Genomic DNA, 17834 nt, shown 5'->3' on the forward strand with positions numbered 1-17834 from the left:
TGACAGTGTACATAAAAAACCCAACAGACTCCATGGAAAAACTACTCGACCTAATAAGTGAATTTTGCAAAATAGCAGGGTACAAAGTTAATATTCAGAAATTGAAGGCATTTCTGTATACCAACAATAAAATATCAGAGATAGAAACTAGAAAAAAGTATCCCATTTACTATAGCATCAAGGAAAATAAAATACCTAGGAATAAACTTAGCCAAGGAGGGAAAAGACCTGTACTCAGAAAACTACATAACACTGAAGAAAGAAATAAAGGAAGATTACAAATAAATGGAAGCATATACTATGGAAAGAATCAACAGCATTAAAATGTTCATACTATCCAAAGCAATTTACATATTCAAGGCAATCCCTATTAAAATACCAGTGACATATTTCACAGACCTAGAACAAATACTTCAGAAATTTCTATGGAACCCAGAATGAGCCCAAATAGCCACAGCAATTTTGAGACAGAAGAACACAGTAGGAGGAATCACAATACCTGCTATCAAACTACTACAGGGTGATATCATATGGTATTTGTCTTTCATTGCCTGGCTTATTTTGCTAAGCATGATTCTCTCTAGTTCCATCCATTTTATCACAAATGGTAGGATATCGTTTTTCCTTTCTGCTGCATAGTATTCCATCCTGTGAATGTACCATAGTTTTTTGATCCACGCATTTACAGATGGGCACTTAGGCTGTTTCCAGCATTTGACTATTGTAAATAGCGCTGCTATGAACATAGAGGTGCATAAGTTCTTTTGAATTGCTGTTTCAGGATTCTTCGGGTATAAATCTAGCAATGGAACCACTGGTTCAAAAGGAAAATCCATTTTTAGTTTTTCTGAGGAAATTCCATACTGTTTTCCATAGTGGCTGCACCAGTGTGCATTTCCACCAGCAGCTCACCAGGGTTCCCTTTTCTCCTCATCCTCACCAGCACTTGTTGTTTGCTGACTTGTTGATGATGGCCATTCTGACCGATGTGAGGTGGTATCTCACTGTGGTTTTAATTTGCATCTCGCTGATGGCTAGTGATGTTGAGCATTATTACATAAACCTATGGACCCTCTGTATGTCCTCTTTGGAGAAGTGTTTGTTCAGGTCCTTTGCCCATTTTTTAATTGGATTGTCTGTCTTCTTGGTGTTGAGTCATATAAGTTCTTTATATATTTTTGGAGATCAGTGCCTTGTCTGAGGTATAATTGGCAAATAGGTTTTCCCATAGGGTTGGTAGTCTTTTCATCTTGCTGATGTTTTCTTTTGCTGACCAGAAACTCTTAAATTTGATGTAGTCTCATTTGTTTATTCTTCCCTTTATTTCCCTGATGAGATCAAACATCTTTTTTAACATTCTGAGAATGCAGAAATAGCTCACCACTAAATAAAGGCATAATAGAAATGGAACCCATGGGGCCAGATGAGATTCCAAGTGATTCATACATTAAAAATGATTTGCATGTTGATGATTATCATTGATATTGATAGATGTTGTGGTCCTTTTGAGAGATGTGTCCAAAATTTTTCGGCTCTTTTATTGTAACATGGATTCATAACTTTCAGCTGAGGGGGGCAGAAAGTAAAAGATTGGAGGTTTTTAGTCCCAGTAGTGATGTCTCTTTTTAGATTACATTTATTCAACATTTTAATGAATTTTCTTTCTACTGGCTATGGCAAATTCCATAGGGCTCCAAAGATCTATAAGAGGTCGGGTGAATGGAGTAACACTCCTTACCTAGCTTTTTTTCTACCTCTAAATCTTATATTCTCACTCCTTTGTGGGGATTTAAACCCTCTATCCATAATTTAATTTTTGAAGTCCATTAAAGTTCCATTTTTTTCCTACTTACACTCTCTCCTCCCTCAGTAATCGCCGATGGGTTCAGGACTCCCAACTATAAAGCTCCGTGGTTCTTAAAATGTGATCCCTGAACCAGCAGGAATGGCATCACCTAGGTACTTGTTTGAAATTTAGATTCCTGTCCCATCTCCCCCCAGACCTGTAAAATAAGAAACCCAGAAGGCGAGGTCTACAGAAAAAAGAAAAAAAAAAATGGTGGCAGAGTAGGAGGATATATTGTGCACCTCCTCCCAGAACGAAATTGGAAATAAAAAACTAAAGAGAGGACTAGACATCTGAAATAAACCAAAGACTACCTGAAAAAAAAGGCTTTTAACCAAGAATGGGGAAAAAAACAAACAAACACCACAACTAGTAGGAAGGGTGAAGGTCATTAAAGAGGCCACCCAAGGCAGCAGCACAGCTGCGGGAGCTTTCCCTTGAAAGGAGAGAGGCAGGGTACACAAACCGGGCTCCCAAATAGAGCAGTGCTGGAACCAGCAGGCCACATGACACCCAGCAGTGAAAGGCCACAGGGTTTGTCCCTGCTGGGGAGAAACAAGACCCCTTTTGTGACAAAACCACTATTTTTTTTCTTTCTTAATTCTTAAAGGTGCCAAAGAACAGGTCTTGCGTTTGTAACCACTCACCTCGGGCCCCAGCGAAGGGAAGGCCACAGGCACTGCAGCCTCAAGCGGAGAGTCTAGTGTAGGAGGCACTGGGGAGCAACGTGAGGAAGCTGCTGTGGGACTTTCTGTGCTGGGATATATCTTGCTTGAGAATAACAAACCCCTCCCAGGGAAAAAGCAAATACCCTACCCTGTGGGATATCGCATGCCCCATCCTCCTTCTGCAATACTGCTCCTTCCAAACTGCATCTTTTTTTCCCCTTAATGGTTTATTCAGTTTTATTTTCTTTTGTGTAGGTTTTTTCCTTTTATTCTTTCCCTTCTCCCATCCTGCATCTTAACACCTACTGAGGAGACAGCAGCATAAACAGACTCAGGGGGTGTCAGAAATTTGCTTTAAAGTGTAGTCATACCATATACTCTCCCAGGAAATAGACTGGTGCTTCCCCTTCATGGGAGAGCCATAGAAACACCCTCCTGGTTTCTGGTAAACTCAAAACCTGGACTCTGGAGGCCCCACTCAAAAACTTACTAGAGGCTCACCCTGCTGAGTAAAGGGAAATAATCCAAAACAGACCCAGACCAGTGCCTCTGGGGCAGGGGAACACACTAACCACCTCCCCTGAAGTCTGAAAGGCACCTTCCATGGGAGATCCAGGAGTCCCACCACTTCCCCCCACCCCTGATCTCACCAGAAGCCTTCTCAGAAATAGTGGGGTCTATGACTAGTCTAAGGTTGACAATGGTTTGGCAAGCAGATGCAGACAGAGGTGGATCCGGCAGTGACTTGGGTTGTTTGCTTACATACCCCTGGACCCAGAGCTGTTAAAAACCCAGCTGTGCAGAACAGCTTGGCCCAACAAAGACAGAGTCAAGCTCGGATAAATCAGCCACAAACTGTGGACCACTGGTAGCTTTGAACATGATGCTGAAGGCAAGACATGGAGAGCACCTGACACTGGTGTCCACCAGACTCAGACTACAGTAGAGCCGTATCCATAGGGAGAACCCAGCAGGCAAGCACTAAACTCTGCTGAGATGAATTTCACTGTGTTCTTTTTCACTATTTTTGTTATTTTTCATAACCTTTTCATTAGTTTTTTTTTCTATTTTACTTTTATTTATTTTTATTGCTCTATTTTTGTCATATCTCTTATTTACTCTTACCATTGATTATTCCATCTTTCCTTTTCTTATTTTTGTTATTCTTTCTCTTTCTACATCCATTTTTCCCATTTTTCTCTTTCATTATTGGTATTAGTTCTCCGTTTTCTCCTCCCACAATTACTTTTCTGTTCTTTGGTGTTCTCTTTTTTTTTTTTTTTTATTTCACCATTTTGCTAATATTCCTTTTCCCTTTTAGCATTCTCTGATCTTTTGTCATTGAAATTGTGGTTGGGGTCAGGGGAGTTGCTTATTTTGGTTTCTTTTTTGTGTTTTTTTTGCTTTATTCTGCAAGCCCCTGTATAACAGCATACAAGATGTGGTGATGGGGTCAAGCCTCTCAGTAACCAGCTGGAGGGGAGACCACACCAATGAAAAAGCTAACAACAACCAAAACCAAAATACAATAGGAGAGCCCACATCACCCACACAAAGGGCATTCTTGAAGCATCCAGATCAGGAGATCAAGGAGTCTGCACCACTGGGTACAACAGGACTCCTACCAGATAAGTCTACCCCACAAGACAGGGAGTCAAAGCAGATCTATATGAAACACAGAAACAAACACAAAAAAGGCAACTAAAATGAGGGGAACAAAGAACCTCCAAATGAAAATAAAAGAGGAGTCACCAGAAAAAGTTAAATGAAATTGAAGCAAGCAAATGATCAGACATTGAGTTCAAAGTAATGGTTATAAAGATGCTGAAAGAACTCAGTGAGAACTATTATAAAAGTAACTTAGTGAAAACTACATCATCATGAAAAAAGTCATGGAAACTATTTATAAGAACCAGATGAAAATGAAGAATACATTAGAAGGAATTAAAAACCGGCTAGATGAAGCAGAAGATCAAGTCAGTGATTTGGAAGGCAAGGTGGAAAAAAAAAAACACCCAGTCAGAGCAACAAAATAAAAACATCTTAAAAGAAATGAGGAGAGTGTAAGGTAGCTTGGGATAAGATGGAAGATAACAATACTTGAATCACAGGGATACCAAGAGAAACAAGGGAGCAAGGAACAGAAAATATATTTGAAGAAATAATGACAAAAAATTCCTAACTGGTGAAGGGAAAAGTCATATGAGTTCAGGAATCACAGTGAATCCCAATCAAGATGAATCTAAAGAGGCCTACACCAAGACACATCACAATTAAAATGGCAAAGTTTAAAGACAAAAGGGATTCTTAAAAGGCAGCAAGAGATAAACAATTAGTTACCTACTAAGGAGCTCTGATAAGGCTGTCAGCTGATTTATCAACAGATATAATACAGGCCAGAAGGGATTGGCATACAATATTCCATGTAATAAAAAGCAAGGACCTGGAACCAAGACAAATCTACCCAGTAAGGCTCTCATTTAAAATAAGAGGCAAAATAAAGAGCTTTCCAGACCTAAAAAAAAAAAAAAAGGCTGAAGGAGTTCTCTTCCACCAAACTAGCTTTGCAGCAGATACTAAAGACACTGTTTTAAAAAGAAGAAGAAATAGAGAGAAACACAGGTACATAGGGAAAAAAGTTGATAAGTACCTATCAATAATACTCTTAAAGGCAAATGAATTGAATGCCCTAGTCAAAAGACATAGGGTAGCTGAATGGATAAGAAAACATGATCCACATATATGCTCTCTGCAAGGGACCCACCTCTGAACAAAAGATTTACACAGGCTGAAAGTGAAGGGATGGAAAAAATATTCCATCCAAAAGGAGATTTAAAAAAAAAGCTGGGGTCAAAATACAGGCTAAAAGTGAATGGACAGAAAACATATTCCATGCAAATAGAGATGAAAAAAAAAAAATCTGGGGTAGCAATACTTAAAAAAAATAACTTCAAAACAAAGGCCATAACAACAGACAAAGAAGGACACTACATAATACTTGAGTGGTCCAACCAGAGAATATAACCCTTATAAACATATTTACACCCAATATAGAAGCACCTACTATATGAAGAAAACCTTGGAGGACTTTAAGAAAGAGATCAACAGCAATGCAATCATAGTAGGGAATTTAACACCACACTGTCAACAATGAACAGATATTCCAGACAAAAAAATCAACAAATTTATAGCGACATTAAATGAAATACTAGATCAAATAGACTTAATTGATATCTGGAGAACGCTTCACCCCAAAGAAGCAATAAATACACTCTTCTCAAAAGTACATGGATCATGCTCAATAACAGGCCACATGGTAGGACACAAAATAAGCCTGAACGAATTTAAGTAAATTGAGATGATCTCAGTCATTTACTTGGATCACAGTGGCCTGAAACTAGAAATCAATGCCAAGAAAAACACTCCAACATTCAAATATACTGAAGCTAAATAACATGTTATTAAATAATGAGTGAGTTAACAATGAGATCAAGGAAGAAATCAAAAAGTACCTGAAAACAAATGAAAACAAACACACAACCACCCAAAACCTGTGGGACATGGCAAAAGCAGACTTAAGAATGAAGTGCATAACATTATAATCCTACCTAAAGAAGATAGAAATATCTCAAATAAACAAGCTAATCCTACACATAAAAGAACTAGAAAAACAACACTAACAAAAGACCAGAACAAGTAGAAGGAAGGAAATAATCCAAATCAGAGTAGATATAAATGACATAGACTTAAAAAAAAATTCAAATGATCAATAAATTCAGGAACTGGTCTTTTGAAAAATAAACAAAATTGAAAAACCTCTAACCAGACTCATCAAGAAAAAAAAAAAAAGAGGATCCCAATAAATAAAATCAGAAATGGAAGGGAGAAGTAATCACTGATACTACAGTAATACAAAGGAGTGTAAGAAATTTTTATTAACATCAATGCCAAGAAATTGGACAGGTTAGGTGAAGTGGATAAATTTCTAAAAACATATAATATTCCAAAACTGAACAAAGAAAAAGCAGAAAAAAAATTGGATTTGAGGTTGATTCTGGTCCAGGCCAATAAGCATAGAGAGAGGAAGGGAGGGAGACAGAGAAGGATAAAAACATTGTTGTGTGAGAGACTGGTTGCCTCTCACATGTCCCCATTGGGGACCTGGCCTACAACCCAGGTACATGCCTTCTCTGGGAATTGAACCAGAGACCCTTTGGTTCACAGGCTGGTACTCAATCCACTGAGCCATGCCAGCCAGGGCAGGATGTCAGCATTCTTGGATGGATGCCCTCCTTCTTAGTTAGGTGATTATTGTATGTAAGAGAGCTTCATGCGTATGTGTCTGTGCGTGTCTGCAATTTGGTTCATAGTAAGAGAGGTTTTTTATATCTGCTGCTAATATGATTGCTGTCTTTTATAGCTTCTCTATCATTACATTCATGCTTTACCCTACTGAACTCCCACTAAGTTTTCTTTTTTATGCTATATTCTCCTTGCACTTTATTTTTGTTTTTTTTGGTGCGGTAATGAAAGGTCTTATATTCCATGCATCTCCAAGACTACACCCTTGAGCCCTCACCATGTGGCTCTGTTGGTTGGGAGTCATGCTGCAAAGCAAAAGGTTGCCAGGTCGATTCCCAATCAGGGCACATGCCTGGGTTGTAAGTTTGGTCCCTGGTTAGGGAGCGTGCCAAGAAGCCATCAATTGATGCTTCTCTCATACATCAATGTTTCTCTCTCTTTCTCCCTGCTTACTCTCTCTCTAAAAATAAATGAATAAAATCTTTAAAAATATGTAAATAAATAAAAGACTATGACCATGAACCTATGGACACTAGGCTAAAGGTGATCACAGTCCTTCAAATGTTCCTTCTTCTAATTCTCAAATCTCTCCCTGGTCACACTGACTACCCCGGTTCTAAGAGTTCATGTGGCGCCAAACTGGCTGGCCCAGTAAGGTCAGTGTTGGCTTCACATGAATGTTACATTTCTACAGATGTGGTTACTCAGAGAATTTTGTTATTCCTGAGGTCAAAGAAGCCTCCCAAGGAGGAATTAGACTAGACAATAGATTTAGACCTTTCTAAGTTTTAATTGAATTTTTAAAGAGAAGTTAGAATAAATAGAGAACTTGAGCCCTTGAAGATTAATTTATTACTTGAAAAAAATTCAAATATAATCTTACAAGTTAATGGATGCACATTGCAATGGCTATATTTATGCTATTGTCACAAAGTGCTTTCCCTTGTCTAAAGAGCAATTATGGAGAAAGAGTGCATTTGTTTTTAATACCTGATAAATCGGGCCCAAGATTGAGTTTATTTCATAAAATAATCACTCAAAGAAATGTTTTATTTGGTATGTACTACTAGCTGATCATAGTTAATAATAATCATAAGTACGTTTTACAGAGGTATGATACATTATGATACTAACTAGATTATGTATTTCAGAGAGTGAATCCTACAACTCATATTTTGCCAGTGTATACAGTATCTTGTATATAGTAGGTGCTCAAGAAAACATTTGCATTATTATTGCTCTTCACTGCAGTTGCTCAGGCACTCCAGCTACTAACCTGTCTCTGTTGTGCAGCAGGTTTGGTGAGCCTGCTTCCTGATCCTTCTGTCCCTGGAATGAAAGCGCCTCACACCTCAACCCCAGACTACATGACCCTTAACCACCTGCAGCTGCCTGTGGGATGACAGGATGTATCAGGCTGAAGTCACGTCCTGTTTTGATCAGCCTGTTGCACCCACAGCTTCCAGAAGGCCAGACCGCTGGCAAGGCTCACAAAAAAATCTCCTTCTGTGCTCTCCCCCAATAAAAGAAACCCCTTCTCCCCTAGAAAGGCAGAGTCCTGACCACCCTGGCAGTTCTCCACACTTGCTGATTTTCCCAATAAACCTCTGCTTTTCAGCTCACTGCGTCTTAATGGTCATCTAAGTGACTCTGGTCTTACAGCGCCCACCCACTGACTTGTGACCACTGCCAAAAGAAGTCTTCAAATAAGCCACATGCTAACAATGCTATGAAAAAAACCTTTAAAAAGCAAAACAAAAAGCACAACACTTTCAACTTATACAAGGGTTGATATCCCCTTAAGAATTTGTTCTTCTCACCACACATTTTATTTCATTATCTAATTACAGCACCCACGGAATGAACATAAGGGGTTGAATTAAGTAAGGGAAGGAGGATAGTGTAAAAACAGAGAAACTGTCTCAGAATATTTATTCTGAAGAAAATAGCCTTCTTAGCGATCTTTCCAAGGAATATCTGATCTCCTTATCTAGAAACAGAGTAGAACTGTTACCTAGTGTACACATGACTTTTAATGAGGTTGCGGGTAGGGTTTATCAGTATAATTAAACCCCTTTCCAATTTTAAGCCTGGATTTAATATTGGAGAAAAAAGTGGAGCCCAACCCATCAAAATTCTGGATTCTCCTCCCTCCACCTCAAAACACACACACAAAAATCCTCGCCCTCTATTTCACTCAGTATTTCTGAGAAGACCTAGTGCTTCTCTGCAAGAAGGAAAAGCAGCGATGGGCCGGAGGGGGGGGGGGGGCGCGTTGCCAGGGTAAGCAAAGGTTCTATTCTTGCTCAGAGGTAACACTGCAGCCAGAACAATGAGCCAACTAGCTTCAAATCTCTGCATTAATTCTGAGAAACTTTTATCTCTGTCGTTGGCCAGAACTAAAGTGAGAAAAGCAGACTGGCCAGGTAGATTGAAAAAATGGATCATGCCGGGTGGCACCATCTCAGATGCATGAGAACGCTGGGGACAGTAGGCTTGGAGTCTCCTGTAATGGCTTTGAATAAAGACATTCAATACACAGCACTAGTTTGGTTTCTGGCCCAGCCCCTGGCCTGTGGCACTCGGCCACTTGGCTCCACCAGCCAGGCCCTTGGCTCTGGTTTTGGTAACACAGGGAACACCCCATCAGTTTGCAGTCACAACTGTTGGGTGTTTCCCCACTCCGTGCCTCCACTCTAGCGAACGCCTCATGGCCGGGACCCTGGTGCAGAGCGGAGGAAGGAGGCAGAGAAGTTTATACTTGTTTATACACAAGTAGCACCACCTTCCAAGAACTACTCTATAATATTATAGGTAAAATATGAAGGAAATATATGTCTGTATCCATATATATCTTGAATAATCATATATCAGATATATCTTAAGTAGAGATATAGAATCTTAAGTAAATATGTCTATACAAATCATTTTTAAAAGTATTTGTATTGTTGTTCTATTACAGTTGTCCAATTGTCCCTCTATTGTTCCCCCATACCCTGTTGTCCATGTCCATGGGTTATTTATACTAGTTCCTTGCATTCACATGTATTTAAGGTAATACATATACATTAATCGAAAGAAAAATATAACTTTCTAAGTTTTTCATGTTAACAGTGCATATAGAAGTTCCTATGTTATTCAAAGGCTCCGGTAAGGTTCATAACTCATTTCAACATTTCTGTGACTCAGTGTAATGAACTTTCCACATTTTATTATTGTAAGAATGATGGCACTGAGAGAACCATGAGGACGCAGCGAGCAGAAGAAAAGAAGTTTACTGAGGGAAATTAGCAAGCGGGGAAGAAGCTGTGCCGCGAATGGCCCAACTCCGGGGTCCTGGGGAAGGAGGGGGCTGTTTTATAGGGGGAAGAAAAAAGAAACTATTGAATTCAATCGTTATCTGGAAGCTGTGAGTCTGAGGGCTGATCAAAGCCAAATGGAGCTTGGGTTGATGCACCCAAGGCAGCAACAAGCAGGTAGGTGGAGGGGGGACGGTGTGGGAACCAAGGCTGTAATTTATAAATATCTGATATTTCATATTTCATCTCAGCAAAACACAGCTTAGAAAAATAAGTCCTCTCTTTCCTTTGGTCTTTGTTACTTAAAAAACTCTAATTGGATATTTTACATACATGTATATATAAATACCCCCCCCCATTTACTTAAACCTCGAACAACCTTTCTTTTCTAGACGAGGACAGTGAACCTGAAGTGCAAAGATGTTAGTCAACTTCCCAAGTCATACAGTTACTGAGCATTATTTAAACTTGAATCCAAGATCCTGGCCTCCAAGGTCTATTCTTAATAGCAACACTATTGTGCCTCTGTCTACTGTCCTCAGTGATTTGGAGTCTTCTCTGAGTTTCACCTTGCAATCTGCATTGCTCTTCCCTTCCCCATCACAGGCTCAAGGGTAGCTGCAAAAAGCCAGATGCTGGTAACAAAAATACTCTTTCATGTTGCCTTTTTATCCCATGGAAAATAACAAGGGAGCTAATTACCAGGATGCATGACTGACAATCCCCAGATGGTTGTCTACATTCCAACAGTGCTCTGAAATAGAGTTCCTCATTTGAAGTGAGAGAATCCTGACTTGAAGAATAATACACCAAAATGTAAGACACCTCGTATCCCAAGCTAGAAAAAAATACATATAATTATTGCCATTTCATGTAGTACTCAGAATGAGCATCACTGTAGAGATAAACATCCCAGAAACTTAAGTGAAAATCACATGAGCCAACTTCCTACTTAGAAAAAAATATCTTTAAGGAGAAGTGAGAGTTGAGAGAAACTATGAAGCCTTCCACCCAAAGGGCAGGAATTTCTTACATTTCTGAGTTTCTCAACTGGGCTTGGACTTTTCAAGACAATCCTGTGTATTTCATGCGAAGACTGAGGGGAAGACTGTCAATAACTGAGCTGATAGCCCTGGCCGGGTGGCTCAGTTGGTTGGAGCATCATCCCTACATCACAATGTTGTGAGTTCTATCTGGGGTCAGGCACATACCTAAGTTGCAGGCTCAAACACCTATCCAGGTGCCTGTGTGGGAGGCAACCGATCTGTGTTTCCTTCTTCTCTGTCACAATGATGCTTCTCTCTCTCTCTCTCTCTCTCTCTCTCTCTCTCTCTCTGTGTGTCTCTCTCAAAAATCACAGATGTTTAAAAACTGGGTGAGAACAGCACTTGGTCTTTACTAATGGAGATGAGTGCAGACCCCGCTGAAAGGGGAGGAGTGAGATGAGGGTGTGCAGCACCTTCCTTAGGGCAGGGGAGGACAATCCAGTCCCTTTATCCGAAAGAACCCTTTTAGAACCCATGGCCCTCTGCAGAATCCGGGAAATCCCAGCACAGCACCTGGGAGAGCTGGAGCAGGTTGGGACGGCCCAGCCCCCTGTGTGAGCACCAGATACCTCCATGCAACCTGTGAGAGAACCCAGTAGTGCCTGCCAGAGCCCCACGCAATGCAATCGGGAGCTAGAAGCAGCACCTGGGAGAGCCCCGCCCAACACCCCAGAGAGATCTGAGCAGTGCCAGGAAGAGCCCCAGACAGCACTGTGCGAAGCCATACCCAGTACCTTCCAGAGCCCCACTCCAGACTTTAAGGAGCCTGGAGGAGCGCCTGGGAGAGCCTCGCGCAAAGCCTGGGAGAGCCCCACACAACCCGTTGGTGAGCCCGGTGGAGCGCCTGGGAGAGCCTCGCGCAACGCCTGGGAGAGCCCCACACAAACCCCTGGGGAGCCCGGTGGAGCGCCTGAGAGAGCCCCGCACAACACCTGGGAGAGCTTTGGACTTCTATCTGTGCTTGCAGATACGTGTCGTAAACATCCATGGGTAAGTGTATGCCTGGCCCCCGGCCTGTGTCACGTTGCTGACCAAGGTGCCTGCTGACAGTTGGCCAGACTCATAGCTCTGTCAGCAGGCATTGCTTTGACTTGATTTTCTCATAGATTTGATTCAGACAGACCTGTAGATTCATTTGCTCACTCCTGTGGCCAGTCTTCAGATTCGTTGGCATGAACCTTTTCTGGGCACTTTCAGCCTCATATATTTCAAGATCTTTCAGTTTGCTCTCATGCTTTAGTGATAGTTTCGCTGCGTCTACTTTAGGATCTCAGAACTTGAAGAACTACTCTGTTTTAAATTGTACAAAAACGGAGATCAGCTACAACTTATAGGTATCCATCTATTGTAAGCAATCTCATTCTTGTCCAGCTCCCGGAACATACTTTGTGTAGAAAGTCTTAAATCTACTTGAAGTACAGACACATTTTCTTCATGTTTTTCTTTGTTTCTTCTCTTGCATCCTGTTCATTGCCCCATTGGACCCTACAGATACGTAAGTTCGGGGCCACTGTGGCCCGAAGTCCACCTGGTGTCACACCCGGAGAACCAGAGTGGGTGACCAAAGCAGTGGACAGCAGCCAGAATGAGCTCTTAGGAAATTCCTAAGGGATTTCACAACTCATAAAAAAGACTCATGGAATTTTTTTCAGTATCAATTAGATTTCCTGTGCACTTTATTCTGAATCGACAATGAAGGGCTCTGCACAACATAATGTGGCCAAGTTTCCTAAAACTCTACCTGTAGCAGATGTGAATATCACTCACCCCCTCTCCCACACCCTCTAATGCTCTGCAGTTTCCTCATCAACAGGTGACCCTTGCCACCTCACTGGCCAGCAAGGAGCCACTGTTTGCTCCCAGCTGCTCTCCTTGGAAGATACCAGGGTAGCCAGAGATCACAGGCTTTGCCTGTCCCCACAGAATAATTAACACAGAACTCTCTGGAAACATGGTCTCCGGTTCTGTTTTAACAGTCACCTACAGGAAGAATTCTCAGGGAGGATTTCATTCAAATAAGAACATCACCTCATCACACCTGCAGAGTTTGCTTTTCTTACATTATCCGTATTTTCCAAGGATGAGGGCCTGGTGCTGACCCACCATTTCACTCCAGACAGATAGGTCTTCTGACAAGCCCATGTGCATTATAAGCAAGCCCCAGCCATGTTTATTCAGTCCCTCCTACCAGGCCATGTCCTGGGCCACGCTGTGGATCTAGGCTGTAGCCATCCTCGGCATCAGTGCAGGCTGCCGCTGGCCACGAGGAACTGTCTTGCCCACACCTGGGGTTTAGGCATGTGGGTGCCCCCTTGGATTCCTCCACCCAGTGGGCCACACACCCTCTAAGGGCCATTTGCCACAGCTGCACCGTGGCTGTGGCTTGGCTGAACTCTGCAGGGGATGCCTTGATTCCCCTGTGGAAGGTCCTCAGGCCGCTCCAGCCCCAGATGCAACCCTGACAGCTCTGCTACCAACAGTGGTGCCAGGAGATGCAGGGTGGTGGCTTCCTACCCCCGGAGTGTCCCCAGCCGTGGCAGGCTGCGGGAAGGAGGTCCACGGAATGCCATGCTCCCCTTTTGGCCTTGCAGATGCACTGCTGTGGCAGGAGCCAGAGACCGGTCCTCCCAGAACCTGTGACCAGCAGGGCAAAGCAGACAATGCCACCTCGCTTGTCCAGAGTGAACGGCTGGTCAAAGCCCCTCTATAAATACCAGGTGTTATCCTGGGCCATGTTTCCGATCTTGGTCTTATCGATGTATTGCATTTCTATTCCCTTCCTGCCTAGTAAGTGGAAGTACATCACCTGTGGAGTATCCTTTTAGGGTAGCACATGCTTGTTGTCCTGAGTGGGAAGGGGTTTCGCAATGACTCCTCCAGCAGAGGGGGCTCCAGATATATCCTGGAGATGCTCTCCCTCTGAGCTCTGTCTTCTATGCTGAGTCAACCCCAGCGGTCGTCTCCAGCTCCCAAATTCTCACCTCATTCACCGCCCATTCTCAACATGTCTGCTTCATCAGCTACCTGACATGCACCTTCTCTTTCATTCTCTGTGAGGCTCAGTATTTCTGTGCCCTGGATAAAGTGCAAGTGCTCACATAGGAGCATCAGCTCTCACCCAGTGGGTGCAGAGAGAGGACACCTAGCTTCACGGGGAAGCAAGGGTGCCCCTGGGAGGTGGACAGAGAGCTTTGGAGACAGGAAGGGGGTAAGAACTGGCCCACCGCTGCTTTCTCAATAATCAAGGGATCAATTTGTGTTGCCCAACAAAGAAAAGTGGGTGTAATAAGAACTTAAAAAACAAAACGCTGTAGCCTTTTAAGGTACAGTTCAAGTTTGCTCTCCCTAAGGCCCTGCCAGGTGCTTGCTACGGGAGCCTGTCCCCCATGACAGAGCTTCCAGGCCAGCCCTCCCCTGGCTGACGGGGGTTGCAGGTCTGAGGTTCTCCAAGAGAGGCTGTGCTATTGTGCCCAGGAAACCCCTGTCTTTGTACCTCTTGTCTCAGGGTGGCCTGAGGCTTTCTTGTGTGTCTTGCGTGATGCTCTTGCAGCACCAGCTCCATCCCAGCTAGGCCTGTGGGTGCCAGCATGCCTCCCCACCCTCCCCCTTAGCAGCACAATGGACCGTGTGTGAGTTTCCCCTGGCTGCTGCTAGAACAAGTACTGCAGACTGGGCGACTTAAACAAATAAGTGTATTCTGTCAGTTCCCCAGAAGTGGCCCCACCAGAGTCTGAAATCAAGGTGTGGGCAGGGCCACAACCCTCTGAGGCCTCCAGGGGAGGACCAGCTCCTCATTCCCAGCCCTAGTGGCCTCAGATGTCTTTGGCTTGAGGACGGCTTCCTTCTCTGTGTCCCCACATATTCTTTCATTCATCCCTCTGTGCTAGTCTTTTCTTCTCAAAAGGACGCAATTCATATGGATAACGACCCACACTAAGGACCTTGCCCTAGCTTGAACTTCCACAAAGACCTGTTTCTGAATTAGATGCATCGAGGCCCAGGGGATCATGGCTGCAAGCTCTGTTGGGGACTCAGTTAAGCCCCGAACTGCGGGTTCGCCTACATGCCAGGTTTTAACCCTTTATCCTCATTCTCTTTTGACTCATAACTCAGCCCTGTTTGGGCTCCCAGTCTTAGTCCAGTGGTCGTGCCGAACTCCTATCTGCTTTATGGTCCAGCAAGGATTTCGGGTCACCTGCACTCCCTGCCCACACCTGCCATGACCATCCCCCACCCCTGGGAGCTCAGGGGTCAGTCTGTGCTGCCTGTCCCCACTGGTCCTATGAGGATACAGGATGGGTTCCCTGGCTGTCCGGGGCCCTGGCTGCCTTTGAAACACACTTGTCAGTCCACTTTCCCACCCTAGGAACCCCACACCGGCGACACCCTGGAGGGAAGAGAGCAGGTGACTCTGGGCCCTGCTCTCTGCCTCCTGCTGCTGCCACCAGGAGGAGAGGCTAACAGTGCGAGGAGGGCCTGGCCTGGCCTGGGGCCCTCTGCACTGTCTGTTTGCCAACAGATTGTTGCAAGTGGACCTTCCAGTCTGTTCTCAGAACAGCTCCCGCAAATCCTAAGGACATGTCAGGCGGCTCCTGATGTGTAATCAAAGGATGATCAGGAACTCCCTTCCTTTTCCTGTTTATGATTGCCCCTGAAAGTAATAGCAGGGAACTTGAGGCTGTGGCAGCTACGACATAGCCTTTTCATTCCAGGGCCTCAGCCCACCCTCAGTGAAGGTCACTGAGTGAGAGCAGCCAGGTCATTTTGGGGAAAACGTGACCAAATTTCTCTCAGCCATCCTTGCTGTGGGTGACCAGCGAGTGGAGGAACTGACTTGGACGTGATCGAGTGCTGAGTGCTGGTCAAGGCATTTGGTCAAACAGGCAGACATCTTCATGTCCAAGGGGGCTATGCTCAGTTGAGTCCACTTCATGTGGGTGGGACAATACCCAAAACTAGAATCTTTTCCCCCTGGAAGCCTCACCTGCTGGTTCCAAAAGGACTAGTTCCAGGAGATAGCAAGTCCATAGCCTTGCAGTTTTGGAAGGGTTTGGGAAATTGGCCACAGGTAGCTCTGCAGAGCTTACCTGGCAGGCCCAGGCCAGGTGCCAATTTTAAGTTGAGGGTCTGAGTGTGTGGAACACTGTCTCCTCAGTCCCTGGTAGTGTTCTGGTTTGGGAGTTAAGTATAGACACTGGAGCAAAGGTTTGGGTCACACGGCTCAGTCCCAGCCTCACCTGCTGCCCAGGAGCAGGTCCCTTCTAGCAACCCACCTGTTCATGCACCCATAACGCACCTACACAACCTCCAGATTGCAGCTTGGTACCCATCTGTGCACCCAGGCCTTTCCCTTCCTGAAGCGCTGGGAGCCACACCAGCAGGTATAAAACTGCTGCCTCTTGGGGGACTAGGGCTCCATTGGAAAGCCCCACTAGCAGGCTCTGCCTTGTCCTTCCTGGAGGGAGAATGAGGGGCAAGAGAGGCTGTCCTCGGTACCTGCCACCGGCTGGGCCCACATCCTCAGGGCTAACAGCAGAGCCAGGACAACTTTTAAGGTGCTGACCAAGGCCAGGCCTGTTAATCCTTGACACACCCACCCGAAGGTTAGTGGCAAATTTTCTTGTGCTGTGTAACGACATACGTCATCTGTGTTTCCACTGATCCCGCAGAAGAGGCAGCAAGGAAAAAAACCCCTATAAAGAATTGCTCCGCAGGTTTGGAAGATCAAACCGCAGTCACGGCATCAAGAGTGTACTGCACCCTATGTCAAATCGAAGTGTGAGTGAGTGCTTGGCGTGGGGCCTGTACCCACTGGGAGGGTTACCAAATTTAAGTTTCCAGCCACTTGTGGGGGACACTGTGGTGCTGTTTCCCCTAGAAGCAGGGGCTGCTTTCATGCAGATGTGACCCTCAGACACACAGACCCCCTCCGCCGCCCTGAGCGGATCTAGGAGCAGAAAAGCACTTGTTTTCTTGGGGTTTCTCAGATGAGTGCCTGTCCCCACCAGATCACAGGTCTGGTGAACTACCTGGGGTGCTCAGGTGCTTTGGGGACACAGTGGGGGGCATGAGAGGGAGGCTCAGTGGCTCAGGGCGGGATCCTAGCCTGGACTCCAGGCCTCAAACCCTGGCTCAGTGTGGCAGGTGTGGCTGAGGGATGGCGCCCCCACCCCAGGGGCACTGGTTCTCTCTGGGGCTGTTGCTGCCTCTTCCTCTCGCTCTAGACTGAGGGGGCTCTGAGCCCCTCCTTTATCTGCACAGGTTGCTGACAGGCTGCTTCTCCCAAATTTTTCCTTCCAGGAGTGCGAAAGCCCACCACTGTAGGGTGTGCAACAAATGCATAGCTGGGGTTGACCATCACTGCCAGTGGATGAACACCTGCATCGGGAGCAGGAATTACTGGTGAATGGCTGGGAGGGGGTGAAAGGGTAGGCAAAGGAGGGTCCTGAAGGGCAGAGGTCTGTGGGCTCGGGGCCTGGTGGGTTAGAGTGGGCACCAAGGGCAACAGTGGGGTGTGTTTCATTGTTCAGCATGGATGCCCTCAGGGTCTCCCTGTGTGCTTGTCTTCCAAAACGTGTTCTATGGTGCAGACCTTGGACGTGCTATGTGAATCTGTCCTCACAAAGTATATAGCTGGCGACCCTGATTAGGATCGTAGAGGAGCGGCCTCTGT

At 44.7% G+C, this 17834-nt stretch overlaps 2 long non-coding RNA genes across 2 annotated transcripts in view; one reads left to right on the forward strand and one right to left on the reverse strand.

Annotated features, from left to right (window-relative positions):
- The window catches only part of LOC150001998 (uncharacterized), a 27998-nt gene extending 19560 nt beyond the window's left edge, over positions 1–8438 (forward strand). Inside the window, exon 2 of the long non-coding RNA XR_016513081.1 lies at positions 8110–8438. This is a non-coding gene — a long non-coding RNA (uncharacterized LOC150001998). The remainder of the gene's footprint in view (positions 1–8109) is intronic.
- Positions 1–10939, reverse strand: part of LOC150001999 (uncharacterized) — a 16127-nt gene extending 5188 nt beyond the window's left edge. The window contains exon 1 of the long non-coding RNA XR_016513083.1: positions 10818–10939. This is a non-coding gene — a long non-coding RNA (uncharacterized LOC150001999). The remainder of the gene's footprint in view (positions 1–10817) is intronic.
- Between the last annotated feature and the right edge of the window lie 6895 nt (positions 10940–17834).

The sequence above is a fragment of the Furipterus horrens genome, unplaced genomic scaffold, assembly GCF_987537825.1.
Source record: "Furipterus horrens unplaced genomic scaffold, mFurHor1.1.pri manual_scaffold_9, whole genome shotgun sequence".
NCBI lineage: Eukaryota > Metazoa > Chordata > Mammalia > Chiroptera > Furipteridae > Furipterus > Furipterus horrens.